Source organism: Cnephaeus nilssonii, assembly GCF_951640355.1.
Source record: "Cnephaeus nilssonii genome assembly, chromosome: 11".
Lineage (NCBI taxonomy): Eukaryota > Metazoa > Chordata > Mammalia > Chiroptera > Vespertilionidae > Cnephaeus > Cnephaeus nilssonii.
This window is the reverse complement of record NC_137082.1, coordinates 79,909,888-79,930,451: the sequence shown is the minus strand read 5'-3', so window position 1 is coordinate 79,930,451 and position 20,564 is coordinate 79,909,888. Positions and strand designations below refer to the sequence as shown.

The 20,564-nt window shown below is 38.8% G+C and overlaps 1 protein-coding gene across 1 annotated transcript in view; it reads left to right on the top strand.

The window, feature by feature from the left end:
- Positions 1-20,564, top strand: part of SYT4 (synaptotagmin 4) — a 276,953-nt gene that overhangs the window by 125,514 nt on the left and 130,875 nt on the right. The window contains exon 4 of the transcript XR_013814225.1: positions 767-846. The gene's annotated coding sequence lies outside the window, so the exon portion shown is untranslated. The remainder of the gene's footprint in view (positions 1-766; positions 847-20,564) is intronic.

The window sequence follows — 20,564 nt, the reverse complement described above, 5'->3', positions numbered from 1 at the left end:
GGATGGTATCCCAAGAAACTAGAAACACCAATCAGAAAGGATATATGCACCCCTATGTACATAGTGGCACAATTCACCATAGCTAAGATCTGGAAACAGCCTAAGTGCCCATCATCAGATGAGTGGATTAAAAAACTGTGGTACATCTGCACAACGGAATACTCCGCTGCAGTAAAAAAGAAGGAATTCTTACCATTTGCAACAGCATGGATGGAACTGGAGAGCATTATGCTAAGTGAAATAAGCCAGTCAGAGAAAGATAAATATCACATGATCTCATTATAAACAACATAAATTGATGAACAAAAACAGATCCAGAGACATAGAATCATTGATCAGACCGTTGAACCTCACAGGGAAGGTAGGGGAGGGTGGGAGTAAGGGGGAGAGATCAACCCAAGGACTTGTATGCATGCATATAAGCCTAACCAATGGACATAGACAACAGGGGGTGAGGGCATGAGTGAAAGATAAGCCTTTTACTAAAGAAGTTATAGGCCCCAGGCATGACTACCCTCCATGACCTGCCCAGTTAGGAATTTATTATCAGATCACCTGTGAGGTTAATTTCAATAGAAACTTTTGTCCATAGTACCCAAAGACTGTCTCACAAAGATATGTCCATCTCATTCCGAGGATTTTCTTAGAGCTAGAAATAGAGATAGAGATAGAGAAAAATAGAGATATAAAGAAAGAGAGATTAAAAATAGCTTAAAATTTTAAGGCTAAAAACAATCTACATTTATTCATTCTATTTCTTACACAGGAAAGGAAGTCCCATAGGGTAAGGCCCAGGAGATGATGTAACTGCATCCAGTGACATACAGTGATTACTTCAGAACCATGGTAAGAACCTTATCATACAATTTGTCATGCATAGCTTTGTTGTTGTTTTTTGTTTGTTTTCCCTGTCCTAATGCCCTATACCAAATATATGGCTGCATTTATGTGGGTAGCTGAGGAAGGAACGTGAGTGAGAGGGGAGAAATATTGATAGGATGTGGGGCCTTCTAACTCTTTAATGAACTCTCACTTTCAATTTTTGTATTTGGGATTAATTTAAAATGACCACATATCCCCTTTGCTTTCTCCCTTCCCTCCCTCCTTCCTTACTTTCTTTTTCTTCTCCTCCACCTCTCTTTTCTCTCTTCCTCTTCTCTCTACCCCACCCTCCTCATTCTCACTCTCTTGTTCTATCTGTATATTTTTTCTCTACTGCTTTACATTTTCTTTTGTTTTCCAATTTGGTTTTCTTTTCCACTGAAATGTCATAATTGCTTTCCACATAATCTATTGATTACCATTACCTGGATCACTTTCTATTTATTCAGATATGCATTTTGTTCAGTAGCACCTGATTGAAGAGGAAAACATTTAGTTGAGACAATACAATGAAAAGATTATGTGGCTCTATAATTATGAAATTTAATGGAAATTATGTCTGTCAGTTAATATAAAAGCACTAATCCTTTTCACTAATGGAATACTGATGAAATAGTTTAATCCCCACATACTAAGATCCAATGGGAAAAATAAGATATTTTAGTTTGTTTCAATAAGACAAATGAACTTCTCTTGCCATGCTTTAAGCTTTATGTTCATTTTTCATTTTCAATGTTGTAAAAGAGTCCTCATTAACCAAATAGCTCTTTTTCTTTTATTTGGTGAACTCCAGAATCAATCACTATAGAGCCTCTTGATGTTTCTTAATAGCGATATTTCAGAGCTTCTTTTGGCATTCTGGGAAGAAGGGAAAAATTATAAGTTAGAGGAATATTCTGGTGCTCCAGTTCGGTTGCTATAGGAGCTGTTAAAGCAAATATTTTGTTCTTTGTTAAATTGGTTTGGTAATTAGCGGCCATATTTTAGTGTCTCACTGAAACCACACTAAATGAAAAAGGAAGCTTGCTTTTGTTGGTCACAGGTGAATATTCTAGCTACAGACTTCCTTCCCAGCCAACCCCATCCCCAATTATGGAAGCTTCAAGGATGCAGTTGTTTTTCTTTTTTTTTTGAAAAAAAATATAGTTTTCTCTCTCTTTGTCTTTATTGAACTAAATGCATTTGTTGTTAGCAGATTCATTCAAATTCTGGTCTTATTTACTAGCTGTGTGATATTAGCAAATTCCTTAGCCTGTGTTTCATCATCCATATTTAGGCACTTTTTAATTATTGATTATCATAATAATTATGAGATAAACCATACTTTTCTAAATACTAACATCTAGGTGCATATATTCTCTAGTTTTTTTCTAACAAAATGTTTATATCTTTATCACAGTGCTAAGAGTACAGAGTGTTTTAATGGCTCTATAGTAATATGAGAGTACACTTTTTGTTGCCTCGGCACCAGGCCTTTAGACTCATAGAGTTGGAAGAAAGTTGAGAGAGTATCTGCTTCAGACAGTTGGATCTGCCTTTGCCCTTTTGCAAGATGCCCTTGTCTTTTTCCACTGTCCCACTTGGAACAGTGACATGACTACTGGAGCTCCCGCAGCAATATTTCACCATGGAGCATGTGAGAACACAAGCCACCAGTTAAAGCTGGTAGAGAAAAATGTAGACAAAGCCTGGGACATCGCTGACAACATGATGCTGATAAATCACCCTGTTTTGCTTACCTCTGCACTTCAACAACTAATTTCTCAACCCACTAGTGTATCCAGTCTCTTAATTACTGAAATCAATTCCTCATAGATGGCAACAGTTAGCAGAAGACTAAGCCAAATTTTATTGAGTTATTAAACCTCTTCTTACAGATGTGAAAAGTCAATTAAAAAGGAGAAAGAAGAAAGGTCCTTTTATCTTTGTGCCCTTTTTCTTCCTTTGGCTAAGCAGTTTCTGATAAAGAAGAATAGTCTTTCCAAGTACATAAACTCTATGTAGCTTTTAGCTAAAAACAGAGATGTCACTAGGACAGAACACTGATAATCTTTTGAAGCAATCTGTAGCATTCTCTCTTAGCAAACAGCTCCTCCCGCCCCCTCCCACCTTCTTAACTTATGCCCTTTCTCCTCTTTTTGCTTTAGTGTTGGTTTGGGAAAGATTTCAAATGCATTGGATTATCTTTAGCACACTCACCTTCATGTTCCATGGCCTTCTTCCACCCTCCTGAAGCCCTGCAGGCAGGTGTTCCCCTGGATTCTCAGGGCTCTGCCAGGGTGAATCTCAGCCAGTAATGCCTTCAAAGGTCTCCCATGCTCTAGGACAATGGTCAGCAAACTCATTAGTCAACAGAGCCAAATATCAACAGTACAACGATTGAAATTTCTTTTGAGAGCCAAATTTTTTAAACTTAAACTTCTTCTAACGCCACTTCTTCAAAATAGACTCGCCCAGGCCATGGTATTTTGTGGAAGAGCCACACTCAAGGGGCCAAAGAGCCGCCTGTGGTTCGCGAGCCGCAGTTTGCCGACCACGGCTCTAGGATATTCATCATCCTTCTAATTTTCATGTCACCAAAACTCTCATTTGTCCAGTTATTCCCAGGCTTCCCAGAAGAAGGAAAAATCTTCAACTAACTCACCTTGAAATATTCCTGATGGACTCTAGTTTTGAACTCATCCCAAAATATCCCTGGACTATTCTAGTCTTTGTACATCAATTTCTCCCCTTACTATTATCTGTACAATCCATACAATTTAGTCCTTAATTACATAATGTCTTATATTCCTTGAAGCTCTTTTTTATGTTTTCCTTCATCTTCTAGATTGTATATTTCCTGACAGTAAAACATTAAGTAGTTATTATATTTTATAACACATATCTCGGCACTAGGCATACTATACTTACATTGGTTGATGTTTAATGCTTTTCAAACGCTGTTATTATAAAACATGAACTAGATTCTTGTGTCATAATTAGGTTGAAGATGATTGTTTGACACTATCAAAACAAAAAGCAATAATACATTGAGGAAAATGGTATAAGAAAGTTGGGATGAGATACAAACCAGAATTACCACCTTGAAGCAAACAGAGATGTACTAAAAACTGAAGCTAGTCTAGAGGATTAGCAAAGGCCTCCTTTGTGCAGATATGAATATTTGGAATGAGGCACTACCACATTAGATGCCTTGTTAAGACCTTTGCAGAAATTCTGAAAAGAACAAAAGTGCTACATTCTGTGGAGCGGGATCTCATAAAATTACTTCCACACAACAACCTCTGTCAACTGTGTTGAATCTGTAGGAACTCTTGTTCAGAGGAAAAATGAGAATATAAGCCTCACCATTTCATTCAATGTATTTAAACACTGTTTCACCATGATGTACTATGCGAAATGCATTGAACACTGATTCAGTACCAATGCATGCACTCAGAGAAATGACATAAAAATTTTTCAAAGCCCCCTTCGTAGGTCAGAGGTGCTGTGATATCACCTATTCTATTCTAGTTCCATCTGCTTCCTTATACACAGATTACAATACCAAATTGATTTCAAAATCCATTAATGGATCATAAGAAGCAGTATTAAAAATAATCTAACTTACCCTGGCCAGTGTTGCTTAGTGGTTGAGCATCAACCCAGTAACCAAGAGGTCAATGGTTGGATTCCCAGTCAGGGCACATCGATGAAGTTCATCTCTCATCGATTTCTATCACTCTATCCCTCTCCCTACCTCTCTCTCTCTAAAAATCATTAAAGACATATTTATAAAAAAATAAAAATAAATAATCTAAGTTATGTACACAAATCCCTCAAGGCATGAAGCAGTACAATTGCCCTTGTGTTAAATACAATTGCCCCACCCTTTGGAGATACTGGAGGAAACAAAACAGATCCAGAGACAGAAAAGCATTGATCAGACCATCAGACCTCAGAGGGAAGGTAGGGGAAGGTGGGGGTAAGGGGGAGAGATCAACCAAAGGACTTGTATGCATGCATATAAGCCTAACCAATGGACACAGACACCAGGGGGGTGAGGGCATGAGTGGGGGCTAGGGGGTGGTGGGGCAATGGGGGTATAAGGACACATATATAATACCTTAATCAATAAAGAAAAAAAAGGCTTTTGTCCCTTTGGGGAAGAAACAGCATGCTTACAGCTTCACCCCAATCTTCTGATGGTGGGGAATTAACTGAACAATATCTTTGAGTCTCCTCATCTTCACTTGCCCACGATTGTGAAATTCCCTTGGACATTTTCCTTGCGAGAATTTAATTGTTCTTGGCTTTTGAAAGTATAGACTTTTAGTTCTTTTTCTGCTTGGATGGATTTTCATCATGTCTCAAACTGATTAACTAGATCATTTTTAACTCATCCATATTAATAGACCCTTTATTACAGGTAAAGTCATAATGATTTGACACGGGCCACATGCCTTTATAAAATTTTAATTTTCTATTATTCTTGCTATAGGTAGAAAGGCTGAGTTCCATTTGTGGAATGTGCATTTTGGGAAAATGCAAGAAGAAATTGTTTAAAACATAAAATGCACGGGTTCTTATGACCCATATTCAGCCACTTGGGTGAATATGTATGTGTATACATTTTATATACCTTGTATAATTTCCTATTACAGCATGTATTACACTCTATTATTTGTCTGTTTATATCTTTCTAGCTATCTGCATATGTGAAACCCATGTTTTCCTAGATCATACTACCTGTGAGAGATATATAGAGTCATGCTGACTTTAATAAATAGAATTTCTTTGAATTGCATTCCATCCACTAATGCAGCTCCTCTAGCCTTTTTAAAAAATATGTAATTTTATTGATTTCAGAGAGGAAGGCTGAGGGAGAGTTAGAAACATCAATAATGAATCACTGATTGGCTGCTTTCTGCATGCCCCCTATTGGTGATTGAGCCTGCAACCCAGGCATGTGCCCTGACTGGGAATTGAACTGTGACCTCCTGGTTCATAAGTAGATAATTAACCACTGAGCCACACCGGCTGGGTGTCCTCCAGCCTTTAAAATGCTTCCAAAGTTTTTGAGGATCTCCAGTGACTTTTGCCACTGAGCAGCTTTGTTATTTTCTTCTTTTCCTGTTCTGGTCCTATTGGATGAACACCTGTATCTGAGAAGCTGCAAGCTCTTTCCACATCACTGCCTGAGTTCACCCAGCAAGCTGCCCAGGGCACCACTGCTGAGTAATGGTGCCCTCCATCTCCCCAGCCCAGGATGCTGCTAGAGCTCTGTGCTCACTGCAGAACTCCCATGTGCCGAATACCCACTGTGTCTGTGTGACAGTGGGGAACATGGGGGCTTCCTTCCTGTTGTCACAATGTTGACAGTTTTGACTTGTCTCATCAGGTTGAACAAAATATCTAGAAACATATTAATTACTTTTTATTTGAGATAATTTTCCCCATCATATTAAATCATCAGACCTGATTGGAATTCATATGAAAAGATGGCCATGATGCTGTAAAGGTTAATGGCATTATTTTTCGGCCAACATTTTCTCTGACTCCCTTTCCCTTTAGGGTATTTGCAACTTTTCACCCAAATTCTCCTTATTCCTATTTATTCAAAGAATTCCATGTGATCTTTTTTACTGATATGCCAGATATTTTAAGAAATCCCAGTTATTGACATAATTTAAAGTCAAATTAGAATACCCATATATGTATAGAAGTTTACAGATATGTCTCCTTCCAAAGAAATCATGTTTATTTCTTTTTTAAAAAACATATTTTATTGATTTTTTACAAAGAGAAAGGGAGAGGGATAGAGAGTTAGAAACATCGATGAGCTACCTCCTGCACACCCCCTACTGGGGATGTGCCCACAACCAAGGTACATGCCCTTGACCAGAATCGAACCTGGGACCCTTCAGTCTGCAGGTTGATGCTCTATCCACTGAGCCAAACCAGTTAGGGTCTGTTTATTTCTATATTGCCAGCAATGTGTCTGGCACAGAGAAGTAATTTAATTCATATTTTGTTTATTTGAGTAAATCCAGATAGGAGTGTTTTGTCCTTCAGTTTCTTTGAATGACATTCACCCTTACTAGTTAATAAATTAGGAAATTCTTTTCTCAAGTTCTCAATTGATATGTAGTATGATCATCTACACTAATAAAAGAAAAACATGCAAATTAACCATCACTCCGCTACGCCCCCAGCCAATCAAGAGGAAATATGCAAATTAGAAGGCCAAAGATGGCGGCCGCCCAGCTGCTCCAGGCACGTAGTGGCCAGGCTGGGCAGGACGCCTGCTATGAGAGGGAGGGGGGGGGGGCGAAGGGATCTACAGGAGTGGCACCAGCCGCAGGGAAGATGGAGACTGCAGACTTCGGCCTGAGTGAAGGCCTGGGTCCCAGGTGCCAGAGGAAAACCGGTGCTGGAAGCCGAGGGAAGGAAGGCCTATTGCACGAATCTCTTCGTGCAACAGGCCTCTAGTTGGTTATATAATAAGAGTCCTGGTTAATAATATTTCTGCGGCATATTTGCTATGTGAATAAGGTAACACATATTTTTCTTATCTGGACCAGTTTATTTTTTCCCAAGCAAGGGAGATGGATCAAATAATCTAAGAATCTATCCTGTTCTTGCATCCACCTTCTCACATACTCCACAGATCTCCTTCTGCATCTGTTTTTACCATCTCTGATTCTGGGCAAGGCTATTGTCTTTTTCTTTTAAAAATATATTTTTATTGATTTCAGAGAGTCAGAGGGAGAGAGAGAGATAGAAACATCAATGAAGAGAGAGAATAATTGACCGGCTGCCCCCGCATACTCCACACTGGGGATCAGGCCGGCAACCTGGGCATGTGCCCTGACCAGGAATCAAACCATGACCTCCTGGTTCATTGGTCAACACTCAACCACTGAGCCATGCCAGCCAGGCATTTTTCTTGATCCCTTATTAACCCTAAATGGATTTTATTTATTAAGTAAAAAGTTTAAATAAATGTATAACTAACTTCACTAAAATGTATGTTCATTCCATTTGTTGGCAAGTGTAATAGCTTGAAACAATATGAATTTATCATCCATCAGATATTGGTAGAGGTCAAAAGTCCAATCACTGTCACTGGGTGTCATGAAGGCTGGTTCATTTTGGAGACTGTGCGGGAGAACCTATTCGCTTGCTTTTTGCAGCCTCTAGGAGTTCCCTGCATTCCTTCACTCTTGGCCCCTTGCTTGCAGCCCTCCAACCTTTTGCTTCCTGGTCACATCGCCCTGTACTGACTCTGAGCTTCCTGCCTCTCTCTGATAAGGAGCCTTCTGATTGATTGTATTGGACTCACCTGGACAATCCAATATCCCTTATCCCTTCCCATAATGCCTGTGCTTTTGAAAATATTTTTTGTGTGTTTTAAAACACATATGGTAGATTTAAACTTTGCACACTATGAATATGAAATGCAAAAATGATGTTATTTTCTTTAATTATTGGAATTAAGCTGATCTCATGCATCTCTATTCCCTCTAGTGGTGAGTTTGGGGTATTACAAGATCTCTTCTGGTGATACCTTGAATAAATATCTGGCTATTTCTCCTTTCTTAAGGGGTTTTTCTTTCCCCCCTTTTTCCCAAGCACTCTGTCTGAGGGAAGCTCAGTTTTCCTCACACAACTGGACCCCCTGAAAGAGAGCTCATCCTACCTTGGCATTGGTTGGGTTGGTAACAATTAAGATCTTGGAAATATACCAGGTAAAAATAAAAAATATTTTCATTTAATATCTTAAAAATATTACCTGTATTATACTTACACCATCATTCAATGTAAATCATTGTTATTATAGAGGTAGCGATACAGGCAATGACTTAACTTACCATGGTCATTTGAAGAACTTGCTAGAAAAAAATAATACCTTGGAGACATTATTCACTTATGGCAATATAGGAGAAAATAAGAGTAATGTCTCTTAGTTACTTTCAATTTGTTCTTTATCTAAAATTGACAGGTGCCTTTTGAATCTTGCAAACTACTGTGTATTCACAGACTTAAAGGTAACAGACTAGAGACTCCACTGACCTTTTCGTAGTTTTAAACATTTTAGTTTGAAAAGACATCCTAGCAGGGGGCATGTTTTAGCAAGAGGAATGTGAACTTCTTGCAGGCATTAAAGATGGGCAATCCCCAAGCTGTGATTCATTCAGGTTGTAAAAGGCTAGTTAATGACTTCAAGTTAATGCTTGTTAACATCATGTAATATGGATTCCTGGTCATTCATTTTAACCCAAATTTTAAACCTAATTGGCTCTCAGTGGAGCTTTATTCAAAACAATGTGCTGATTTTAATAGCAAGTCTACAGACTCAGCAGGGGGAACTGTGTGGATGCATTTCAAAGCATTCTTCTGAAAAAATCAATGTACAGTGTGCATGGTGTTAGGTTTCACTTGGACAAGTCAATAAGTTCCTGCTGTACAGGCTTTGCGGTTCTTTTGGTTATCCTCTGGAAGAATACAATCTGGTTTTTCACATCTATATAAGATGTAAAAGTGTTCACATTAATATAAAATTCCTTGACTTAACTTACTTCTGTCATCCCTGGAGAATTTTTTAAAAATATGAATGTAATATCATGAAAAAATTCTGATCTTGGAATCAGAAAATCTTTTCCACTCAGTTCTGCCCATAGCTCTGCCTGTAGCATCCTTAATTTAGAGAAGTCACATACAACTGCAGCATCAGAAGTCTGTTCTTTATCTTAATTTATTTGCCATTAATCAATTTTTGAATGAATACTGCATTCCCATTGTACAAAAGTCAAAATACAGACATTAACAAAGTAAAATGTCAGACAGCTTTCGGTCTGTCAATCATCCAGTTGTCTTCTATGGTTACACATTGCTTATGTATTCTCACAAAGACTATGCAGAAACACTTGACAAAAGCAGATAGAGAAGTTCAAATGTTTCAAAAATCTATATCAAGACATTCTCACATCTCTCCTAGATTGAGAGAAGTCATTTAAGTTTTCTAAAAGGTTTGCTTAGCTTACTTTAGACAAATAGAGTTCATGGACTTTAAAGTTCTTAGAAGAAGAAAGCTTCATTAATGCCAGCTGACTGTCTGACAGGTTAATTTGTTAATATCCCTTATTAAAATATGCTAAATATACATCAATCTACTTACACATGACATTTAAAGAAGATTTTCTTAAAATCTTCCTCTAAGTTTGCTATTTATTTTGTGTAGCTTAATATATTCACAGCTAGCAATAAGGCCTTTGGATTAAAAATTTTAAATCAGTAATAAATTTCTTTCTTAATTAATTGAATTTAAGACCTAATGGTGACTCTAATACTGTTGTAATTTTTAATGTTTTAGGTTTATAGAAAAAGTAAACAGAAACTACAGAGTGAATTTTATTTTTTATTAATGCCATTATTTTCTTAACTTCCATACCATACTTCTTATTTAACACTAGAGGCCCAATGCATGAAATTCATGCAAGGGGCTCAGCCCCCGCCTGCTGCGGCTTTGTCTGGATGGTTGTCCAGAAGGACATCTGGAAGGATGTCCTGTCTAATTAGCACATTATGCTTTTATTATTATAGATTAGATTATTTTTTATGTTGTGGAACCAATATAGGACATAGTGTGCAGCACTAAACTAAAATAAATGGTTTTATTTTGTCTCAGGTCTATACTTATCATGGTCAGCATCGCCTTCATCATCATCATCAGATTGTCTTCTATCTTTCTGTAGAAGTCTGATGGAAAATATGATATTGGTCTTTTCTGCCTCTTACTCTGTAAAATAATAAGCTAATCAGATACTCTATTGTGTACCTTATTGTTGTTCATAATAACTATCAAATAGGCACTTAAATCATTGACTCAAAGAGGCAATATTTTAAAAATAAAGAATTTACCTAATTAAAAGATAAAAAAGCTTATATCACTGAATAGAACTTTATTTATTTTAATCTCAATTCAGGCTTCTCAATGCACACTGGAGAACTGATCAAACAAATAGCATAGTGACAACTGTTTGAATAGTGAGTCAGAACACCGCCAGCACACTGAGCCTGTTCTTTCTGAAGTCTCCATGTGACCTACTAGTCAAATAGGTTGCATAAACAGAAGTCAAAGGGCTGGTTATACAGCTGCCTGTGACGAAGAAACCCAGGACCTTTTCTGATTGTCAAAAGTAGGAAATAAAGGATCCAAGGATACACTGTAAAAGGAGGCCATCAACTGACTTATAATCCTTGTCACCACAGAATGGTTTCATCATTGGAAACTGTTTTCTATTTCTGTCTTATGATGTGGTTTTACAGGTGGCTTTAAATTATCAAGTGCATGTCTGGAATTAATTTGTTTTAAATAGGCCTCTCTGAGTTGACAGGCAACTAATTGAAATGAGTTCATTCTGGACACAGTTTTGCATAATCAGAGGGAAGAATAGAGTGTAAGGAGTGAAGCTGCATAATGAAATCTCCACCAGCCTCACTCCAAAAGTTCAGCTGCATTGAGGACTTGGCCTTGAAACTAAAATGGAGGGGCGACAACGAATTCCTAATGGACACACTGGTCCATTATGGAAGCACAGCTCCATAGAAATGAAGAGATATGACGAAGCAGAAGGAACGGCTAGACGTTCCCAAAGCTTGATCCTAAGAGTCACATGGACAAATCTGAGGCACTGTATTAGAACTTTGTCGTTAGTACATTATTAGTTTTGGTCTAATGCACTTACAAATTAATTAATCAACCAAGTACATTAAGTGTAAGGTATAGTGCTTTAAGTAGCTCTGAAGAAATTTTTAAGAATATATTGGGCACACACATTGATGTTAAAAAATACCTCTTCTAACTAGGAAGAAAGCTAACATAGGTAAAAGTACAACCTTAGAGTGAAAAGATAATGTTAAATAAAATCTATTCTAACTACTGAGTTAATCCGTTCTGGAACATTACACTCTTCTGTAATCTTTCCAAAATATTGCTACACAATTTCTCCTTAATCACCAATAGTGACAGGGAATTTACTACAATTTTTAGGGCAATGTATTTCAACTGGACCATTCTAATACTTAAAAAGCTCTAATCTCTATTGAAGGAAGGATAAAAAAAACACCTGGATTCTTAACTAAATTATTTGGTGAATGAACTCCAGTGATGAATTTAAAATGGCAAAATATTAAATCTGGTATCTGAATATAGACAGTGTTCTTCTTGATAAGACTATAAAATGTATGAGACAGAGGAAAATGCATGTGAGATGAAATCAGCTATTGAGCTACTGAACCCTGAACCATTTCTGCTGCTCATGACTGGGGTGTTTCTAGGGAAGTCAAATAACTTCTCAACTTAAATAGTAAATAGGGAGAAGATTAGATAGAGAGATATAAATAGAGAGATAAAGAGAGAGAGGGAAACATGGATGGAAGAGGGAAGAAGGAAGGAAGGAAAGGAGATCAAAGTTAGTAAATTACATACTACTATCACACAGAAATTAGACATTTATTTTTTAAAGTGCCTTGAAAAGATTAAAAGCAAGTTAATAGTATTGCTTTTTAGACAGAATTTAGGATCACAGAATTAATTGTATTTGCCTAATGTTCTAGCACATTTAGCCAGTAGAATAAATAGACCTCAGTTGCCAAGATTTACATCAAAGGAGCTAGATGACTGGCACAAGAGTTTTCACACCTGATGTGAACTCTAAATCAGTTCATTAATGTAAACTGCAAGTCAAAGGCCATAAACCCTGGGGCTGGTGATAAGGCAGACTGACATATCAGCCAGGAGGGCTGACAACAAATAGATCAAAGTGGGAGACAGGGCTAACCAGAAAGCCCATGTCACTGGGCACAGAGACAGCTGGCTCAGAATGCCCGAAATCAGGATGGATAGGCACAGAGCCAAAGGTTGATGCCAGAAGTTGGTCACAGACAGCTGGCTTTGCCCAGAAGTTAAGTTACATACTGCTCAATAAATATTTATTGAATCCCTGACTGAATAAGTGAATGTTGATAAGGAGTTATATAGGTGGCCAACCAATGCAATAAAAGCCTCACTATGCTTTCAATTTTGCATATTAGTTTTGTTTTAATTTAAGTAACATTGGTTTATAACATTATTTATGTTTCAGGTGTGCAACGTTATAATTTGACATCTGTATATATTACTATATCATGCTCATCACCAACACTCTAATTATCATCTGTTACCACACAATGGCCCCCTTTACCTGTTTCCCTCTCCCTCCATCCCCTCTGGTAACTACCATCTATTGTTTTCCTCTATGAGTTTGTGGGTTTTTTGTTTGTTTGTCCATCTCTATGGTGTTTTTTTAAATATTTCACATATGAATGAAATCATATGGTATTTGTTATTTTCTGGCTAAATATATCCTCTTTATCCATTCATCCATCAATGGACATTTAGGCTGTTTCCAGATATTGGCTATTGTAAATAATGCTGCAGTGAACAGAGGGGTACATGTATCTTTTTGAATTGGTGTTTTCACATTCTCCAGATACTCAGAAGTGGAATAGTTGGATTATATGGTAGTGCTATTCTTAATTTTTTGAGGAATCTTCATACTATTTTCGATAGTGGTGGTACTAATTTACATTCCCACCAATAGTGTACAAGGATTTCCTTTTATCCTCATCCTCTCTAACAGTTGCTTCTTGTCTGTAATTCATGAAGAAGGATAATCCTATATAATAAAAGCCTAATATGCTAAGTGTCTGGTTGTCCAGTAGGCCATTCAATCAATCAAAGCGTAATATGCTAATGATATGCTAAGGCCACTCAACAGCTCACTATGATGTGCACTGACCACCAGGGAGCAAATGTTCCAACTGGTAGGTTAGCTTGCTGCTGGTGTCCAGCTGATCGGGACTGAGCAAGATGGGCAGGACATGCGCTGGAGCCCTCCCATGGCCCTCCCCGAACCCAATTGTGCACTGGTGGGGTCCCTTGGGCTGGCCTGTGCCTTCTTGCAATCCAGAACCCCTTGGGGGATGTTGGAGAGCGAGTTTCAACCCTATCCTGCAGGCCAGGCCAAGGGACCCCACTGGTGCACGAATTCGTGCACTGGCCTCTAGTTAATTAAATAATAACCAATGATACAACTACTACTAATAATGGTAATAAATACATAGCTACTATTTATTGAGCACTTACATAGCAGACACTACAATGAGTGATTTGCATACATTATCACATAATATCTTTATTAATACTCTTTAAAATAGTTATTGTAATCACCACATTTCTGCAGGCCTAGAGAGAGATAGAAATCTTTGCAAAATCACAAGGCTACAAGCAGCAGGACTAAAGTCACATGCAGATGTGGCTGCTTTTAAAACTTAGACTCATAATTCACTGGTATGACTTCATTAGCATATAGGGATTGAATACCTGTTATAGTTTAATCAATCCCTAATGCTTTGCAAGACAAAACAAGATACAACACAGTATCTTCTTTAAAGGAAATCTCTCTATTGTGTCTTATCTAAAGGATAATTAACACCAAATAGCTTTTATTTTTCTTTGTGTTTTTTTTTTTTTACCTTTTTTTGTATGTCTTGGGGGGTGCAATGTTAGGATTATAATGTGCTTAAACTTACTTTTATGCACTACTTTACTCATAATAAGATTTAATAAGCATTTTTAAATAGAGATATAATTTATATACATTAAAATTCACCTTTTAAATATATATAATTCAGTGATTTTATTAAAGTGGAACCATCATTATTCACTAATTTCAGAACACTTTCTTCACTCCATCAATCCCTAATGTTAGTATGATTTTGAATTTCATTATTTCTCAATTTTTAAAGCAGTGAAACTGTGTTTCTTTAAATCTTCACCTAGGATATTTTTCCATTGATTTTTAGAGAGTGGAAGAGAGCGGGAAAGACAGAGAGAAATACTGATGTGAGGGAAACACATCAATTGGTTTCTTCCTGCATGCTCCTGACCAGGGCCCAGGCCAGGGAGGAGCGTGCAACCAAGGTACATGCCCTTGACCGGAATCGAACCCGGGACCCTTCGGTCTGTAAGCCAACGCTCTACTCACTGAGCCAAACCTGCTAGGGCAGCAGAGAAACTATTTTTAAAAAATATTTATTACACAGAAATTCAGAGAAAAGACACCTTAAAGTAGAATTCTCTTAGTTGTGTAGGTGAGTGGGAATTAATCCCTAACCATTCTGCTACTCTTCCTCCTCTACTACTTAGCATTTAATTTAAAAAACAATGGTTTAACTGATTTTTTTAATGTGCATTGTAAACATCCAGTAGAAATAACTAAAAGTCCTGAGTGGACGGTGGGACAGGGACAAGAGTATGGAAGGCCCCTGTAAAGGAAAGCACCCCTAAGTATTGTATTGTGTGGATGAAGCATACAGATATGCTCTTACATGTCAAATTGTTTCCCTAAAACTCACCTGGTGAAGACTTATCCCCCATTAACGTAGTACACCTTTTTTTGAAATAGCATTGCAGATATAAAAAGTTAAATTATGGTGTGCTCATTAGGATGGGTCCTGATACATATGACTAATGTCCTTATAAAATGGGAAGTTTGGACCCAGAGACACACATACTCTGAAGGCCCTGTGAAGAGGGTAGAGATTGGCGTGAGGCTTCTAAAAGCCAAGGAACACCAAATATTGCCAACAACCACCAGAGGTTAGGTGAGAGGCACAGAACTGACTCTCTCTCTCAGCTCTTAGAAGGAACAAACCCTGCCAACACTTTGTTATTGGATTTCTTGCCTCCAGAATTATAAGACCACTAGAAGCCCGGTGCACGAAATTCGTGCACGGCGGGGGATTGTCCCTCAGCCCAGCCTGTACCCTCTCCAATCTGGGACTCCTGGAGGGAAGTCGGACATCCCTCTCACAATCCAGGACTGCTGGCTCCCAACTGCTTGCCTGCCTGCCTTCCTGATTGCCCCTAACCACTTCTGCCTGCCAGCCTGATCACCCCCTAACCACTCCGATGCCAGCCTGGTTGATGCTTAACTGCTCCCCTGCCAGCCTGTTTGCCCCCAACTTCCCTCCTCTGCCGGCCTGGTCACCCCTAACTGCCCTCTCATGCAGGGTTGATCACCTCCAACTGCCCTCCCTTGCAAGCCTGGTCACCCCTAACTGCCCTCTCCTGCAGGGTTGATCACCTCCAACTGCCCTCCCTTGCAAGCCTGGTCCCTCTCAACTGCCCTCCCTTGCAGGCCGGGTGCCTCCCAGCTGCCCTCTCCTGCTGGCCATCTTGTGGTGGCCATCTTGTGTCCACATGGGGGCAGGATCTTTAACCACATGGGGGCAGCTATATTGTGTGTTGCAGTGATGACCAATCTGTATATTACTCTTTTATTAGACAGGATAGAGGCCTGGTGCACGGGTGGGGGCCAGCTGGTTTGCCCTGAAGGGTGTCCCAGATCAGGGTGGGGTTCCCTTGGGGCATGGAGCGGCCTGAGCGAGGGGCCTGTGGTGGTTTGCAGGCCGGCCACGCCCCTTGGCAACCCAAGGGGAGGCCCTGGTATCTGGAATTTATTTTCCTTCTACAATTGAAACTTTGTAGCCTGGAGCGGAGCCAAGCCTGCTGCTCCCTCCGGGGCGGCAGCCATCTCTGTGGCAGTTAATTCACCTTCTACAATTGAAACTTTGTAGCCTTAAGCGGGTGAGCCCGGCCAGGGTGTGCGGAAAGCTTTGCTTCCCCTGTTGCCGCCGGCAACCCTGGCCTGCTCTCTCAAGCTCCATTCTGCCACCATTTGTTTGAATTTGTTTACCTTCTATAATTGAAACTTTGTAGCTTGAGTGGAGGCTTAGGCCTGCAACGGCTATGGAAAGCTTGGCTTGCTCTGTTACCTGGGGAACCTTGCTCACTGTGGCTGTAGCCATCTTGGATTGGGGTTAATTTGCATACTCACCCTGATTGGCTGGTGGGCGTAGCTTGGCTGGTGGGCATGGCTTGGCTGGTGGGCGTGGCTTATGTAGCGGAGTGATGGTTAATTTGCATATTACCTTTTTATTAGAGAGGATATGTTTCTACTATTTAAGCCACCCAGTTTGTGGTGATTTGTTAAGACAATCCTAGCAAACCAGTACATATGCCTAATATTCATTATGACATTTTTGTTTTATGGTGGTAGTTATTCAAAGTCTCCATGAAAGTTCCAAACATGTTCTCATTCTTTGGAAGAGGAGATTCATCAGGCCCAAATCCAATTGTATCCATGCCCAATTGTTGTGGGAACATCCTTCATTCATTTCACTACTTTCTAGTCGTAATCTATCACCATTTAATGAATGTCCTATCTCCCTCCTTAGGGACCATTTCCTAATGGTCCAAAGCACAGTGTCTAAATTCTCTTTTCATCCTGACACATGCTATGATGTCACCAGAAATAGCACAAAAGCACTGAGATCTGAGGTTTGTTTGCTTTTTATTTTTTTTTCACGCACCAAATCTTGTTCTAGCAATAATTGTTCTATTACCCTGTTTTTAATATGTTACAAGTACTAGTTCTTCTCAGAGGTGCTTGGGAATTAAAATAATCATGCACCATTATCTGTGTAACCATTATTCAGTCTTCTATTTTATATTCTTCTATTTGTTTATTTTTAATAAACATTGATGACATGTGCAATAAAAAGGTTTTGTTAAAAAATAACTTTTTATTAACTCAGTTTATACATCACTTACAATGCACATAGACTGACTATAGCCAAATTAGGGATCATATCTTCAGCAAAGAATACAAATAGAAATTAATCTCCTAGTATTTCAGTTGTAGTTCTTTCTGAGTTCAACTGAAGTTTAGCAGTCATATAAATCATCTCCAATCTTGACAAGATTCAGTGGGTGGCCAATTTAACATGGATTGACATCAAAATGTCAGCTTCAAAAATGTATTCCAAAGTGGATTTTTTTTCCAGAGAGGATGAAATGAGATAACCTGAGGGGATAAGAAATGAAACAACAGAGCATTTAATTGAAAAATAAAGTCTATGTTGGTTTCAGGATCTCCAGTACTTTATTGGAATTTCAGGGAAGAAGCAGACCTTATAAACTTGGTAACTGGATACAGCTCCTCCAATATCCCCTCCATCCCTCTATATAGTTGCCCTCTCTCTAGCAGCTTTAGAAAATCAATTTCCTTATGGGAATTGTACTTGTTAAGTTTTATAGCTTTAATTTAGCTAACGCCCCTATATATTTTCCCAAGAGTTTTGTTAGTAAAGACACTTTTAAAAAATCAAAATAGTTTACATTTCTATGAAGTGCTTTTAAAAAGTCAAACCAGTTTACATTAGTATGAAGTACAATAAATAAGCTACTAATAATAGTTAACATTTCATGGTGATTTATAAATTGCAAATCATTTTCATATATATCACTTAATGTTTTCTATATGACAAAACTGTAAACAGCTATTTTAAATCCTATATTTATAGATGAAGAATGTGTCCTGATAATGTATTCACTCATGTTATCCTAGCAATCATAATAACAACACAAGTATAGGAAATAACATTTTCTGATGGGCTATGAGTGTGCTAGGCACTTTGCTGGTACTAATTTCCATAACTTACCTCCAGTCTTTATAATGAGCATGGGAATTAAGTATTTTTGTTCCCATCCTGTGTAATAAAAGCCTAATATGCTAAGTGTCCGGTCGACCAGCTGGCCGTTCAAAGCGTAATATGCTAATGAATGCTAAGGCTACTCAACCGCTCACTATGATGTGCACTGACCACCAGAGGGCAGACAGTCGACTGGTCAACCAGTTGCTATGATGTGCACTGACTACCAGGGGACAGATGCTCTGACCAGTAGGTTAGCTTGCTGCTGGGGTCTGGCTTTTTTACAGATATACTGAGTGAGACGGGCCAGACACACCCTGGAGCCCTCCCACAGTCCCTCCCCGGCTGGCCAACATCCCGTGTCCCTCCCCGGCCCCAGTCGTGCACTGGTGAGGTCCCTCAGCCTGGCCTGCACCCTCTCACAATCTGGGGACCCCTTGGGGGATGTCGGAGAGCCATTTGGGCCCGATCCCATAGGCCAGGCCGAGGGATCCCACTGCTGCACAAATTCGTGCACCGGGCCTCTAGTACTAAATATTTAGAAATTATGCTGAGATTACCTGGCTAGTAAGAAGCATTTTCCACTCCTCTAGATTCAATTCTGAGGCACAGGTTCTTATTTACATAAATATTTACATCCAGTGCATGGGAAGAGAACAGAGTGGATTAAAATTGAGGCCATTTGGGAATTTTCAAACCAAGCAAGCCAGCCTGCCTTTCCAGGTGCAGAGAAGGTTAGCAGTCCCCTCTGGGATCCAATTTGGAAAGCAGAACACTCAGACCTCTTTCCAGGATTCCCACTCTCGGTTTTATAACATTGGGCCTTGAGGAATGGATGAAATCAGCAAACTCAGAGGAAGTAGAAAACAAAACAGAAGCAGGTGGAGAGAAGAGTCAAGAAGTCTAATTGGGAGGGGAAAAGTTGTCATGGAAAATAGGGTGAAATGGAAGGAAAGTTAATTGTAAGATTTTACAGTTTTTCTTCCTCCTTGGAACAATTAAAAACAAGTTAGGAAGTATAACTGCCTAAAAAAATAAATCTAAGAAACAGGGAAAATATTAAGGTTTAGAGGGCATACAAAAATATGAAGTCAGACACCTGGCTAAAATTGTCCCCTAGCTATATCCTTATAACCTGATATAAAGTTGATCTTATTGATGGACATAGGGAGCACATTTAACCTTGAGTTATACTTTTACTTCTAATAAGCTCAATTAAAAATGTGTGCTTCCTCAGTGAAAAGAAACTAATTACATTAATCGAAGAAAAGAAACTTAAAAGGAAAACAAGGCTGCTGTTTAGTTTTGGGCATTTTTTTTTAAGGAACTGATTACTTTTTATTTGGAATAAACTAAAATTTGTTTCAGTTAGGAAATTTGCTATAAACTCTGAAATTGTATTTTGTTTAATTAGGCAACATAGATACTTAATTTAGAATAATGCAGAGAGTGGATTAGATTATATGATTAGACTGATTTAGATTACTAAAAGCCTATGATTAGCACACAATATTATACATGAGAATTAAGTTCTCCCACTTTGAGGATACTTCAAAGATGCTTTATTTACTCATTTATTCACATCGAAAACTCTTTCCGATGAGTTTGATAACAACAAAGCTGAGCATCTTTCATTTCAAGACTTTGTTTTACAGATATACCAGATTAAAGTGTATTAAACCATTAAATCATTAGAGCAGTGTTTCCAGCCTTGACATGAGAATTCCTTGTGAGTTTCACAAACTACCAATCAATGTCTAGGGCTCACCTCCAGAGTTCCTAATTTAACGGATCTGCGGCATGGCCTAGGTGTCAGGAATTTAAAAAGCTGCCCTGGGAGCACTAGGGCATGAAAAACCCCGTTATTCCTCACAGGCACTGGCTGGCATGCACTAGGCAGGCACAGTCCCCGGCAGGGCTGGGGAAACAAGACAGAAGCAGAAAGTGCTCATTTCTTGTGTTCCCTGGATAGACGACTGTCTTGCTCATTAGTACTATGCCTGGACTGCAACAACAGAACAACAATTACCTCTTAATTGGCAAATATGTTGGAGAGTGTAGGCAGCTTAATTAAGAGAAGAACTCTATAAAGGTAAGGT